General features: G+C 31.7%; 1 protein-coding gene across 1 annotated transcript in view; it reads right to left on the reverse strand.

Moving 5' to 3' along the window:
• The window catches only part of LOC123653726, a 166,806-nt gene that overhangs the window by 111,794 nt on the left and 40,330 nt on the right, over positions 1–14,682 (reverse strand). The window lies entirely within an intron of this gene.

Consider the following 14,682-nt stretch of genomic DNA (forward strand, 5'->3'; position numbering starts at 1 on the left):
TTTTTTGTTTATCTTTTTTTTACGTTACTTACGTCTACAGATAACTATATATTGTCTTTATATTGACAAAGATTCTACATAGACTAAACCAGTAATATATAATTAAAAATTTAAATTCCAAAATAAATACGAGTAGGTAGGTATACTCGCGTTAATCTGTAACGAAATGTCAATACCATCTTATTTCTCATATACGAAAACAAAGTGCAAATAAATTATAAACACGATAATTTTACAAAAAAAAAATATTTATCTTCCTTTAGTTGAATGTCATCAATAAATCAAGACCGAAGAGTCTGTATTGAATGCCTCTGACGAACTCTTTCAACCACTAACTACTTCTTAATACGACATACAACACCCCAATTATAATATATTTCAAGCGAGTTTAGCCTCATTATTGACGTAATAAAGTCTATAATACTTTGAAGCGATTTGATAAATTGTGTGGTGCATTGTACACTCTTGTGAACACTTCTGTATCGCGTTACAAAGATGTACATTACTCATCAAGTAAGTGTTCAGTGGTCGATAATTAGTAGGAAGCTCTCGATGTAAAGCGTGTATCACGTCAGTCTCGCTGCAGGCTACGGGAAGATAATAACAAATTAGCCTGGGGTTGGTGACTCACGGTTGAGGGTGACCATATTATATTACAGGGTTGGAAGTCAAAAGATTCTGTTTTACAATATATATATGAAAAGCATCGATTTAAAACTTTATTTAATAACTTGAAATAAAATTCATTCAGAATATGCGAATTTGAGGTAACTTTTTACTACTGTGGGCCCATTTACCGTAAAAAAAAAATTGACGATATTGTTATTTTTTATAAATATTACTACGGTATTTTTAGGGTTTTAAATTAGCAAAAGGACAATAAAAATACAAATTCCGTCAATATTTATACTAGTTATTGTTTATATCGTCTGATATTGCAATGTCCAAATTAAGTTACAATATTAACATGAAGCAAAAATAAATTTAATTTACCTTAAATTAAAATGTAACGCGTGTATATTTCGAATATGACCTCACATTTACGGAACGATCCATTAAAAACAATCACGAAATTAAGCAGATAGATTCGAAACCGTATCCACATTTTTATTTTAAAAAAAACCTTAAAAAAATATGCTTATCATCGTCCGCCGTTCACACGAAGTGCTGTCACAACAATTAACCGTAGTCCGGTTTCTGTCCTCGCATTAATAATCACATCGACAATATACATTTTTTTATTATTTTTAATCTACGCCGGTGGCGCCAACGACCAGTTTGACATTTTTTTTTATTCGGTTTAATTAAATATTGCCATTTGTATTTACGGAAGTGTGGATTGAGACATTTAGGGTTATTTGCGTGACAGTCGATTACAGATAAAAAATTAGAAGGTCAAATTTAAATTTGAATAGAAATTTACAAATAGAGTCGCTCAATTAAGTTAAATTTCGTTCAATTTTAACAATTTTTTTACCGTAAATTTATTACCGTGTAGCAAATTATTGAAAGATAACTAGATCTAAGTAGCAAAGGAGATAAAATGCATTAAATTCATAAAAATTCTATGTCGAAAATCGATAGTACAACTAATAGAAACTCAACAACTCAAACGACAAACAGCTGTACAGCTTGCACAGACATTTCCAAGTGTCTTAATAGGATTCGCAACCCCGTTATCGGATCAACCAGTTGCTGTGATTATTGCACTAATGCTTCATCAAATTATTTAAAAGAAAGGTGTTATAATTTTTTCATAAATCTATCTATTCTATCCTGTAATATCCCACTGGGCACAGTATAGATTACCTCCTATAGAAAAAGGATTGGTGCTTAATCCACCACGCTACTCCACAGCGGGTTGGTGGATATATATATTAGGGTATATATATGAGTAACGATCGCTATCAGGTGTATCTCTGAAGCACTCACAAGGACAGACACCCAATCCGGAAAGAAATATTTGTAGAAATACAAATATCCATCCCGATCGCCAATTGGACTCGTAAACCGCCGGTGTTTAGGCGCTTCCAGATCATTTTTTGTTTTGCTTTCTATTTTGCCAGGAAGTTAGTTTTTATGAGTTAACATAACTTCGACGCATAGAAAGCGAAATTTATGATTTCCGTTCTATTCACGGTTTATTGTAAAACAAATCATATGATAAAAATCTGATTGTACGTACCACATTATTTAAGTTACTATGCTTTTATTATTATTATTATTTCATCAAATGTATAGTTTACACATACATACAAACAGGCAAACATTCATTTATATATATCGATTGCAAGTCTATAATTTCTTTTTAAAATACACATAAGAACTTATTTTCAAAAGTTATTATTATCGTGTAATTTGAATTGAGCAAAAGTTTTTTAGATACTTTAGTTGAGGTTTGATCCTTAAATTTAATAACTTTCACACCAAGTCAATTTATTATTAAGCTCTCGCTCTGTGTTACATTTCTGTAAAGTTTAGTTCATAGCCAGGTTACACAAGATCTCAAGTCAGAGCCATTCCTCGTAAAGACAATATAATTTGACGAATAGTTGACAAAGAATCATTATTATCTTACCTGCAAAATCACGTAGGCAAGTTTTGGCTATTTGACAATGTTTGTTTAAACCGTGACGACCTACTTGATGACGCTCTTTTCACACTTATTATGTGCATGAATTGCTTCTAACTGGGGCATACATGTTGCTGTGTTTGCTTTAAGCAAAATTACGAAATTTTTAAAAAATGGGACACGGTATTTGAAATTATGTTAATAAGAAAATTATTATACCAGATGATAAATACAACGAAATTCAAAGTACTATTTTTTTTAAGAATATATCTTTTTTTTAATACATACTTTGTCTTGGCTATAACTAAGACCAAAAGGAAAACGAGTGTTCTTTAGACCACACGACTGAAGTAAAACTCTTCCCCGATCACACTTTTCGTAACGCCCTCGTCACGCATTCACTACCTTACTCAAGTCAAGCGTAAAGAAGTTTTACTGCAAAAAGTGTTCAATCGGGTGCAGTCGGTTGATAGTGATGTGCAAAGACATTTCGCAAAAATTAATTATTTAACTCGACTCAATTTTTATACAATATAGCAATAAGAAAAAAACGCCTTAAATTGGTTTAAATAGTTTAACAAACATACACTTTTGTTCTTGAGATACGTCAGGATATTAAAAAATCGCTTCAGCCTGTAATATCCCACTACTGGGCATAGGCCTCTTTCCCCATGTGGAGAAGGATCAGAGCTTAATCCACCACGCTGCTCCAATGCGGGTTGGCGGATATATTCCCTAGTATGAGTAACGATCGCTATCAGGTGTACATGATAACAACCGGGACCGACGCCTTAACGTGCTCTCCGAGGTACGGTGACCCACAAGGACTGCACAAACACCCAGACCACGGCAAACACCTGTATGGCCAATAAAAATGATTGTCATGTGCGGGGATCGAACCCGCAACCGCCAGCGCAACAGGTACAATCCATGGCTGTAACCGTTGCACCAACGCGGCGTCGTAATAAAAATAAAAACATTAAACAGAAAAACGAGTTTCAAAAATTTTATATATTCAGTGACTAACTGTTTATCAATTAACCAAATGAGTCAAAGGTTAATAAACTCAACCGTTAAGTTCCTTTAATCTGGGTATTCCTTTTTAGATTTATACAATGATAACACATCATCCATAACTCCGTGTATGAGGCAATGCAAGCGTTTAAAATTACAATATGTGTCAACAACCATCGTAACAAAATCCTTACCTCATTTCACATAACATTTAAGTCAGGTTCCAGTTATTTTGGTAACTTAACCAATATTGTTAGAACCGTGCTATCACAAAATGTAAATCTAAATATGGTCAGGTTAAGATGGTTGGTTTGGTATTAAAACAAAGAATAATAAATAAGTTTGCATCGCATATGTTTACAAAACGGTAAAACGTACACGCCATTCTTACATATACACCTAAACTAATACTTGTACATAATTATAATCATAAATCACTAAACCTTAAAAATACTTAAATTCCTAAGAATTAAGTATTAATTTTTCGTAATTCGTATGATAATAAAAATTAATATATTTGTGAAGACTTCCATCTTACTTGCACTTTAATGAGTAAATTATTAAATATTACTCAAAGAGCGTAATTTAGATTAGTTATTTATACACTTAGAAAATTATGACGTGACGTGGAACAAAGCGTCTCTGTGGACACTTTAATATGTATTAAATTCGCTGATTCTGAGCTCTTAGATGCTTACATTTGTAATTAAATTTTATTAAAGAATATAACTAGCTCGAAATTTCGAGCAGACCGACTGAAGAAGTTCCTCAACCGTACAGAAGACCGTAGCTAAATAATAATGCTTTCAAGTAGGTTTGTGTTCCTGTAGTGATCAAGATAGTTAGTTAGTAAGTTATGACAGTAAATTATACATTTTTAAAATAAATACTAACGTAAAAGTCACGAATAAAATCATACAAATATGTAACTGAATTATTTTTATAGATTCTTCTTCTTCTTCTTCTTTGGCTTTAGCACCCTTGCGGAATTGCCAGATTTTTATAGATATAAGTATATGTCAGAGAATTGTCATTTCCTTAAAAAACGTTTCATAATTCAGACATACCCACATTAACGCAAAATGTAGAAAATCAATCTCGAGGGTAACGTAACTTTTCCCCGTTAAAGATTCCCATCGTAATTTTTTCCTTGGATAAGAAATTCCTGTAATCACATCCCAGAACTATTAATCACTTCGAGGAAAAAGTGATAAATGATGTCTATATCTTGAATACTAACGTATTAGTCTTGTAAAGTTGAAATAAAGACCACACAGATCTTGGATGGGGTTTTAAAATTATATCGTGTTAGATATTCATTTTCAAATATTTATATATTATACTAGCTGACTCGGCAAACGTTGTCTTGCCGTTAAACGCTATTTAAAAATAGGGATTGATCGTAGAGGTTGAAAATTAAGGTTGTATGTATTTTTTAATGTTGTATCTTAAACAATAAAAAATTATAATTTATCTAAAATTAACAAATAAGATTTAGGGGTGGACTACCTTCAACATGTAGGGAGATGAAAAATAAATGCTGTTCGATTCTCAGACCTACCCAATATGCACATAAAATTTTATGAGAATCGGTCAAGCCGTATCGGAGGAGTTTAACTACAAACACCGCGACACAAGAATTTTATATATTAGAAGAGTAAAAAAATTATAACGTCTTTAAAAAAAGTAATTTACACCTGTGCATACAAATGCTAGACTGCTATGCCTATCCACTTAAAAAGAACGAAAAAATAATAACAAAAGTCAGTATGTAGAAAATGGAAATATCAACGGTTCTGCTAAATTTTGCTAGTTTACTCCCTACCCACGACAAATGTTGGTAAAAACCAGATGTTTGTCACGGTCAAGAGATTTGTGTTGGTATGCATTTTCCCACCTCTAAACATAGGATTTTCATCCTTGTCTAGTTATATTGAGTATGAGAGTTACTTTTATTATAGTTAAAAATATAATTCTATTCAAATTAACGAACACGGAATATTCAAATCGATCACAAAAAAAACTTCCAAGAACCAGGGTGGTCTTAATTCCAATAAGCCCATATATCAAAGTCTGAAACAATAAAGCCGATAGCCAATCAACCTGGAGTCGATAAGGAGCGCATCACGATGCGATGGCTGTCCAAAACTGCATTGATTGGGGTCACGTCCACTGGGTTTTATTACTTACGTTATAACATTGTTTGTATACTGTGTGACATTATCTCACGCATCAGGTTGCATGTAATAAAGATTCTCAAGTCATGAATGGTAGCGATTTGTATAGTAAATAGTTTAGAGCCCAAAATGTTGCCCAGACAGAAACTACTACACCTCTTTTACATTTTTAACTAAATATTAAAATTTGTTTTATTTACTAAACTAATATATATTAGGTACGCTTGTTTTGATGTTAACAAACTACAAATATTTATTTACACATTAGATGTAACTGATATGAATTAAATTCTATTACTACATACTACAAAATAGAGTGAAATAATAATACGCTATCGTCTTTAACTTAAGTGATTAACGAAGCTCGCTTTCTCATGAACCAGCACGTATCTAATATAAGCAGTTTCTTTTGCTGATGTGAAACGCAAGAAAAATACAGTCCACAATGAACAGCATCTACAGAACAATCTACACGCACACAGCGATAAACGTATCGTAGACATAAACTTGTAGTTGTAAAGATTGATGTGACGATACATGTTATAATGCACACATTAACAATGCGTTCACACATCCACACGATAATAGTAATAACAAATCAAATTACACTCTACTTGCTTTAATGATTAAATGAAGATATAAAATGATAAACATGTATTCTCGGCGATTAAGCTATTTTAATAGTTATTGTACCTTATTAAAATGTATGAATACATATCTAAATACCTAATTATAATGTACTACTATATGGCTGATGCTTACGACACTGCTTGCTTCGTAATTTATTCAATGAGAACCGAACATTTTTCCGGATTAAAGAGTATTTATTTCAGACTATAATCCATATTAGTCTAAGATACGAGTTATACGTGATCTTCATCTGCTTAATGTAAGAAAAACTTTTTTAATCTTATATAATCTTCCTCAGTGTGTAAAATAATTCACGATCAAATTGGCTGAAAAATTCCTGGCCTGGCTATATGTATCATATTCGGCAACCACCATTTAAACCAGACTTTTAGCAGGCACCTCTTTTTCATATAAGATTTATTTTAAGCATGTGAGTAGAAATTAACTAGAAAAAAAAATATTAATATACCTGTTTATACCTGCCACCCAGTAGTTATTTCAGGAAAATGATAGACAGCCCAACGTTAGCACTTTTTACAGGCTTCATACTGCCGGTAGGTATTTCTTTAAAAACGAAAATGAAAAATTGATTTAATTTTTCAATAAAAATAAATTTTTAATTTTAAATTTAATATAACCTAGCAAGGATTTTTCAATCAACCCTCTCGCGATTATATAAAATAATTTTTGTCCATTAAGATTCAACATACCTATCCACATTTTACTATTTATTATGGTAGTAAAAACTGAGATTCTCATAAAAATAACTTTATATATTTTTAATATCAATTATATAATCTTAAAATAAAAAATAAAATAAAATGCATTCTTTTTATTTCGGAGTTGAGCAATGGTAACACTGCCTTTACTTTGTGTTACCAGTTTGTAGAGAGACAAAAAGTTGTTCAAAGTAAAAGGGCATGCAATAAACTACTGCGTGTTACGAGATGTTCAAATCATCTTCAAGCTGAACTAGTTTGGCCTTTGCTAGGATGAAAGATAAGTGTAAAGTGTAATCTGTATAAAATATGATTCTTAAGGCGTGTTTTTCATAACCATACTTCATACATTCGAAGGTTGCGTTTTACCTGTGAACAAATAAAAAATGTCATTAATATTTTAGAATATCTGTACTTTACTAGTAGCTGTTTTCATTATTAAATCTGTTACATAATTTAGCTATTAAAGCTATATTAAATAAATAGTTTTACTAATAAATAAAACGAAATGTCAATAAAGCAATACGTAACATTAACAAAATTATGTATCTAACAAGGAAAGGACGAATTGTCCTAAATTGATAGTCATGGTTTTTTCTAGAATTTTCGTTATATATCAAACTTTCGAGTTCATCTATTCGGTGCTAGATAACATATGATAAACATGTTTCCACACATATTTAGTGACGCTGTAGTTCTTGCAAGATATTACCAATTTTATATCAAAACACTGTTTTTTTTTAAAGATTAACTGAAGTTTATTTCCGATTCTTCTCTGCAGAATTCTACATTCCGAATCAGTGATAACTTCACTTTTTACGATGACTAAAATTTTATTAACAATAACCGCTTTGGTGTAGTGTTGCGAGTAATTGCCTAATCACCGACGGTTTGCGGGTTTGATTCTAGCTCGGTATATTGTATTTGTACAAATATTTCTTTCCAGTTTTGATGTCTTTCCTTGTGGGCCTCCATACCTCGGAGAGCACGTTAAGCCGTCGATCCCGGTTGTTATCATAAAAACCTGATAGCGATCGTAACTCACAGGAGCAGCTTGGTGGATTAAGCTCCAATCCTTCTCCTACATCGAGAAAAAGGCCTATCCCCAGCAGTGGGATGTTACAGATTAAATTGTGATCGTTTTAGTAAGATGAAGATTCGAAGTGATTTTGAAGCCTTTTCGAATAAAGCTATTTTTTCCGACCAAAATTATTAAAAAAGAACTGATCAAGTCTAAACAAGAATTCAATTTTATAACAATAGAGAGATGACGAATATTTACAATTATTTTACTGTAAAATTCATAAACAACGTGTCAAGGGAATTTTACTGGCCATCAAGACACGACATAAACGACGTCTAAAATAAGGCATGCCTTCAGCTGGCAGTTACGTGATGTGTAAGATGTAATAAACATTTTACTGCTCCGTAATATTCTCAGTTCAACACTCGTACCAACTAAAGACTCCACGAATTTAGGGAAGGCATCATAGCTGAAATGATCTAGTGAATTTAGAAAATTTAGGTTTGCCACTTTGACCAACATACCCTTACAGAAACATTTAAACGAAACTAATATTCAGAGCAAAATTTTTTTTTATTTAAAATCATTTTTAATTGTAGTAGTGGATTTTTGATCAGTTCTAAGTCAAGGATTAATTGAAACTATTGTTAGGGTAATTAAAAGGTCAAAAATTTTCCAGAAATATGTACGATATGAACTATCAAAGGTTAAAAAAAAAATATTTGAGATAATTTTGCAATTCTAAGTAAAGAAAACTTTTTTTTTTTTCTTCAAATTTCAGACCTTTGCCTAGCTTTGGGATAGACAAGCTATGAGTCAAAAATTCCATTTTATCATCATTATCAGCCAGACGTCTAGATATGGACATTGACCTTTCCCACAAAGCGCCACCACATCCGCTTCTCAGCCTTCCTAGTATATAACTTAGTATGCTAATTAAAATAAAATAAAATATTTGGACGGTTTCCGTCCATGTGAAGCTCGTGTTTAATTTACATTCTACATACAATTAGCACATGAAACACGCCGAGCGAGTAAACACGTGACGACTTTCAATGAGCATTTCTCATTCGTTACGGCGAAAATTACAGAAATACCAACATTGTAAACAATACACGTACAATACGTATGTTCAATGCATATAGGCAAATGAGGAAGAAATCGGAAAGAAATATCTAGCTGAAAATCTAGAGCAGCCTGGCTGAAAAAGTACCTCGATCTTAGAAATATCTCAAAATTTACAGTAGCCTAACTTCTACTGAACCTTCCTACTGAAGATCTCAGCTAACACTTAAATATTATGTTCCTGTGACGATCAAGATATAGCCAGATCTGGGCAGAGTCGGCCCCCTCATCTATCACACACAACAGTACTTGAAAACAGAACCCAATATTTTGCTGTGATTTTCTGTACAGTTGATGTACTTCCCCGATAGAGTTCTACACATATGTACATTATTATATTACTTGCTACATTACCTCTATCAGATAAACAGAATAGCTAAGAAGCTACTGTTCCGAAACTATTAAAAGTGCAATTTCGAACTGTAGAGATATGACAAGTTCCTTTCGAATATACAGAAGATTGTTTAATTATCCGTATCTTGTTGTTTTCAATTTGAATATAGCGTTTGTATCAATGTAAAATAATTGTTTGAAGAAAATTGAAGTTGCAATGTTTACTATCTCATAAACTTCAGTGTTAATTAGACTTCATGTTCGGTGGTAGCGATAAATTTTACTACACCCAATGTAGTTTTAACTCTATGCCTTTAAGATAAGGTCTGAATTCATTTGTTGGGGAGGTATCAACTCCCACGGGGTTCGAAGTCGCGTGACTTATCCACAATATGATGGCGAAATGGATGACTTTTGTTTAAGGTCGGAACCTATGACATCGATTTCCTAATTTATTGACGATTGATACAAAAGGTCAGCTGAAATTAAATTGCGTTACGCAATTTATAAAAATAAATTAATTAATTTCCCGTTGATTGTAATCGTAGATTTGGAATAACACACGCATGAAGCATTAATATTAATTAAAACTTTAATTCTAAAATTAAATAAAAGAGCAAGCTCATGTTTAATGTAGATTATTAGTGAAATATGAAAGTATAAATTGTAATTTAAGTGAAATATAGTTACTAAAGCGGTCTTATTTATTTCTAGTTTGATTTCTAGAAAAAGATTAGCTATGAATTATTTTAAACAAGGCTAAGCTCAATTAATCTGCAAAAATTACTAAAAAAAATCCCAACAAAAAAATATCTAATACATAAACAAATATATATGTAAAGTGTTTTAAACGTTTAAATTTAAATTATGTTTCTATTAATATTTTGAGTTAGCGCGTTGGCGTCAATGGACAAGTAAGCGTCAGTCGATCGATCGTACCTATGTGTAGGTAAACCTAAGTTTTACACGTAGTTACATGTATAAAAGTGTGTTGATTTTAAAAATATAGGTAGTGACGAACTTTCTTAAGCCGTATGTCGAATAGTTTCGTTAGAAGTAATTAAATATACTCAACATTTTAATAATAACATATTGTCAACCGCCTTATTTAAGCTAATTATTTTACTATCGTATTGGTACTTTTAAATAAAAGTAAAATTAATTAAGATATACAAACTAAACAGAGTATATAGGCGGACTTATAACTGATAGTGATTTCTCATAGACCCTTGTCTATAAAGGAAGTGTTGGTAACGTAATATATAAAGTAGGCAAAAAATCCAAATAAGTATGCGTGTAAAATTTTAGCATATCCAGAAACCGGAAAATATTTCAAATTTACTTATAAGATTCCGGTGCAACTTTCGAAACACCGGTACAGATAAAAATACATAAAAACTGTCTTAAACAGATAAGTCGAAAAGGTTGTTATCACATAGCGTCATTGTCACATATTCTGACTCATTTCAAATTTTATGGAGTACATGAAAATAAAAACAACCAATCGAACAACAAAATGTAACAAAATGAATAAATAAACAAATTACTAGAATGATTTTTTTTTCAAATCAAACGTGAGCTGTTTTAGTAATCACTTCAGCCTAATTCAGTCCACATTTTTAGAAAAATTAAAATTTACTTTTAAAAAATTTAAAAAAAAAGAATAAGTATTTTTTTGAAACGTAAAAAAGGAGTATGACGCGTATTAAAAAAACGCTATTTATTTAAGTCTTAATATTTTTTAAGTCCGTGGGTTGTTTGTAGACAAGTTGTCAATTATCTTAATCTATACTTATACTAGCTGACCCCGCAAACGTTGCTTTGCCATATATCTTATTAACCCGCTTAATCCCCCCCCCCCTTATAACTTAGGGGTATGAAAAATAGATGTTGGCCGATTCTCAGACCCGATATGCCCACAAAATTTTATTAAAATCGGTCGAGCCGTTTCGGAGGAGTTCAATGTTAAACACCACGACACGAGAATTTTATATATTAGAGAGAATAAATTACGCGTAACATTGTTTATCCGCGAGGGACTCCTAAACTACTTAACCGATTTTAATCAAATTTGCACACCGTGTGCAGTTTGATCCAACTTGAACGATAGGCTTATATCTTATTTTGATATATGTAATTATTATATTTAAGGGAAAAAGTTAAGCTGTACGAAGTTCGCCAGGTCAGCTTGTATATTATATTTTATCTTGTCACGTTTAAACAAAAGTAAACATAAATTCTATAAATATGTAACTCGTAACTATTTTTTAAATTTTATTTATTGTCCTGGTAAATGAAATAATAAAACTTTTTCTAGTAGTGTTTATTTTTTCTAAACAAAATAACATTATAGAGAATTTGAAGTTTGAAGGTGGTTACGGAATGTACGATGCTGGGTATAGCTAGCAGGAAGTCGTGCGGCTGAAACATAACACGGGCGACCGTTAGAAGGCTACGGGTGTGATTTACAACTATATTAATACAGCCTGGTGACGTTCCGTTACTTTGAAATTACAACTTGATATAAGATAAGGCTTAAAAACATTTATTAAAAGAAAAAAAATTCTATTGTTTCATCAGATACTTAACTAACGGATTATTGATAAAGTTATTTAGGTTAGTTCAGGAATAATAAGAATGCGCCTCTATGTATTTTTATTGTTTTTTTTTTTAATGCAAAAGCTACTTATTGCTATAATACGAGTAAGCATCTGCTACTTGTATCATGTGAAATGGGGACCTAAAATCGTCTATATTTTGTTTGCTAATTTACTGATCAGTTATAACCACATAAAAGTGTATAACATTACACAGTAACACAAAGTATGCCAAGGTATAGCGTAACCATATTAATTTATAAATTAGAGATCGCTCTTACAAAGTATTCTGCTGAAGATAAGATTCGCGTGAAGAGCCATCGAAGCGGCTCAAGATAGGGGCCGATTTTAGTTTTATTAAGTGGATACGATACTCGAAGATTCAAAAACGTGATCGATATAATAGTGGAACAGAAATGGAAGTGGGTCGAATGGATCACGAGAATAGAAAACAGACTCTCAAAACTCTTAAAGTGCTGTATGATATTAAGTTGGTTACGAAAACACGTTTGGAAGATGTGGCGGCAAATCTTTAATTATGGAAAGTCTCAGCCATATCTCTTAGTACGGCCTCATTAACGTCTCCAAAGTGCTTGACTTAGCAATTATTTTGCCTTCAAATGATGAGCCTTGCGGTGTTTTGGTGTGAAGTTTGAAATGGAATAATTAGGGCATGAGGAATACCAATATCGGCAAGGTATGCTTAGAAATATTTGATTAAAATTGATCTGTTTCTCATCATTAATACAATAGATTATAGGTATTTTTTTTTGCTAAATAAAAGTGTTTAATTTATTGCATTATCAGTAATTTAAAATTATGACACTTTTTGCTAATATCGAAAGATTTTTCTAAATAAACAAAACATTACGCCAAGATTTTTGAAGTATATCCGAAGAGTAAAGTTGATTCCACTGACAATATAGATTATCATTGTAATGACAATATATTAAGCAAAACAAATTTTATAATGGGTTAAAGTGATCATGATTATAATCCACATCAGCCTAGGTCTATAACCGTCAGTGGTGATTATTCTCCTGTTATTCCATACATTAGCCTAGGTCTACAACCTCGCCTTCCATTAAAATTCCGTTAAAAACAAAACCTAGGGAATGCCATCTGCCTTGACTAGGCTGCATTATAAATCGTATTACCGATTCGCGACACCGCCCTACCCGAGGCAAGTTAGATTATGCTTGAAAAATTTTAAATTACATTTTTATTCCATTGCTGGTACAAAGATAGACGAACTAAGTTACTTTTTTGTTTATTTAATAATTGTTGGCTTTCGTTTCCTTTTATTTTTAAATTTCAAATTAAATAAAGAATGAAGGTTTCCATTAATTTTGTTTTTAGATTTTTTCTTACGGTTTTTTTTTTTCTACGATAATAGATTAAATAAATTACTTTAAACGCTATTATAATTAATTCAAAATGCGAAAAAAGGATACATACCAAATTACTAATTTATGTACGAATTCTTAAACATATTTAGCATTAAAAATAAATTAGTTATGTTTTTTTTCTACATACCAGTTATATTAATATTTAAAAGTGAGAAAGACTGTTTGTAAATGATAAACTCGAAAACTGCTTTACCGAATTTAATAATTCTTTCATCAGTCGAAAGCGAAATTATTTTGTATTCACATAGGTTATAAATTAATCATGTCAATATTTTCCATAACAGCAGAACAAATGCCATAAATGTCACCACGGTTGAGAGCAAAAGCGAGACCTAATTATCAATAAAAAAAACTCTGTAATATATGTATGTTATAAATTAAAATAATTAAATATCTTTTAAAATGGAATAAAATAATTTATCTCCCCATAAATATTCTAGAAGAATCTTATTATGACAGAACGTAATTACATTATGAGAACGAATTGATTTACTGCTAATAGAATTAACTAGGCTCGAGATAAGACATTATATTAAGAATAACGATTTGCATACATATTACTTCAAGGTTAATTTTTATCCGAATCTTTGAGAAGGAGGATTGTGTGCTTCGAGAAAATAATTTATATAATATCTTCAAGTGTTTGATCGAGCTCAGCTAAAATGAAGTATTCTTTATTTGCGCCATACGCGGTTTAGAGTATAGATATAGAAGGATTCAAGGATACTGCAACTTTGGATTGAAGGATAGTTTTCCTACCATAAGTGGCGATCTCTACTAGGGTCCTATTATAAGAGCCGAGACTTAAGGGATTTTGAAAAGACTCGAATAAATAAACACCGTACCGAAAAATAAACATTTGTACACATGTAAATCTGTTTTGAATTGGAATCAAACCGGGTTCGTCGTCTTTAAAGCGGCACTACACCCGGACGGTTATTGTAACAAAACATTATTCGCTTTAGCCTGTAATATCCCACTACTGGGCATAGGCCTTTTACCCCATGCAGGAGAAGGACCTCATTCAACCACGCTGCTCAAATGCGGGATGGCGGATATATCCCTTAATATGAGTAACGATC

The sequence above is a fragment of the Melitaea cinxia genome, chromosome 5 (genome assembly GCF_905220565.1).
Source record: "Melitaea cinxia chromosome 5, ilMelCinx1.1, whole genome shotgun sequence".
NCBI classification, from domain to species: domain Eukaryota; kingdom Metazoa; phylum Arthropoda; class Insecta; order Lepidoptera; family Nymphalidae; genus Melitaea; species Melitaea cinxia.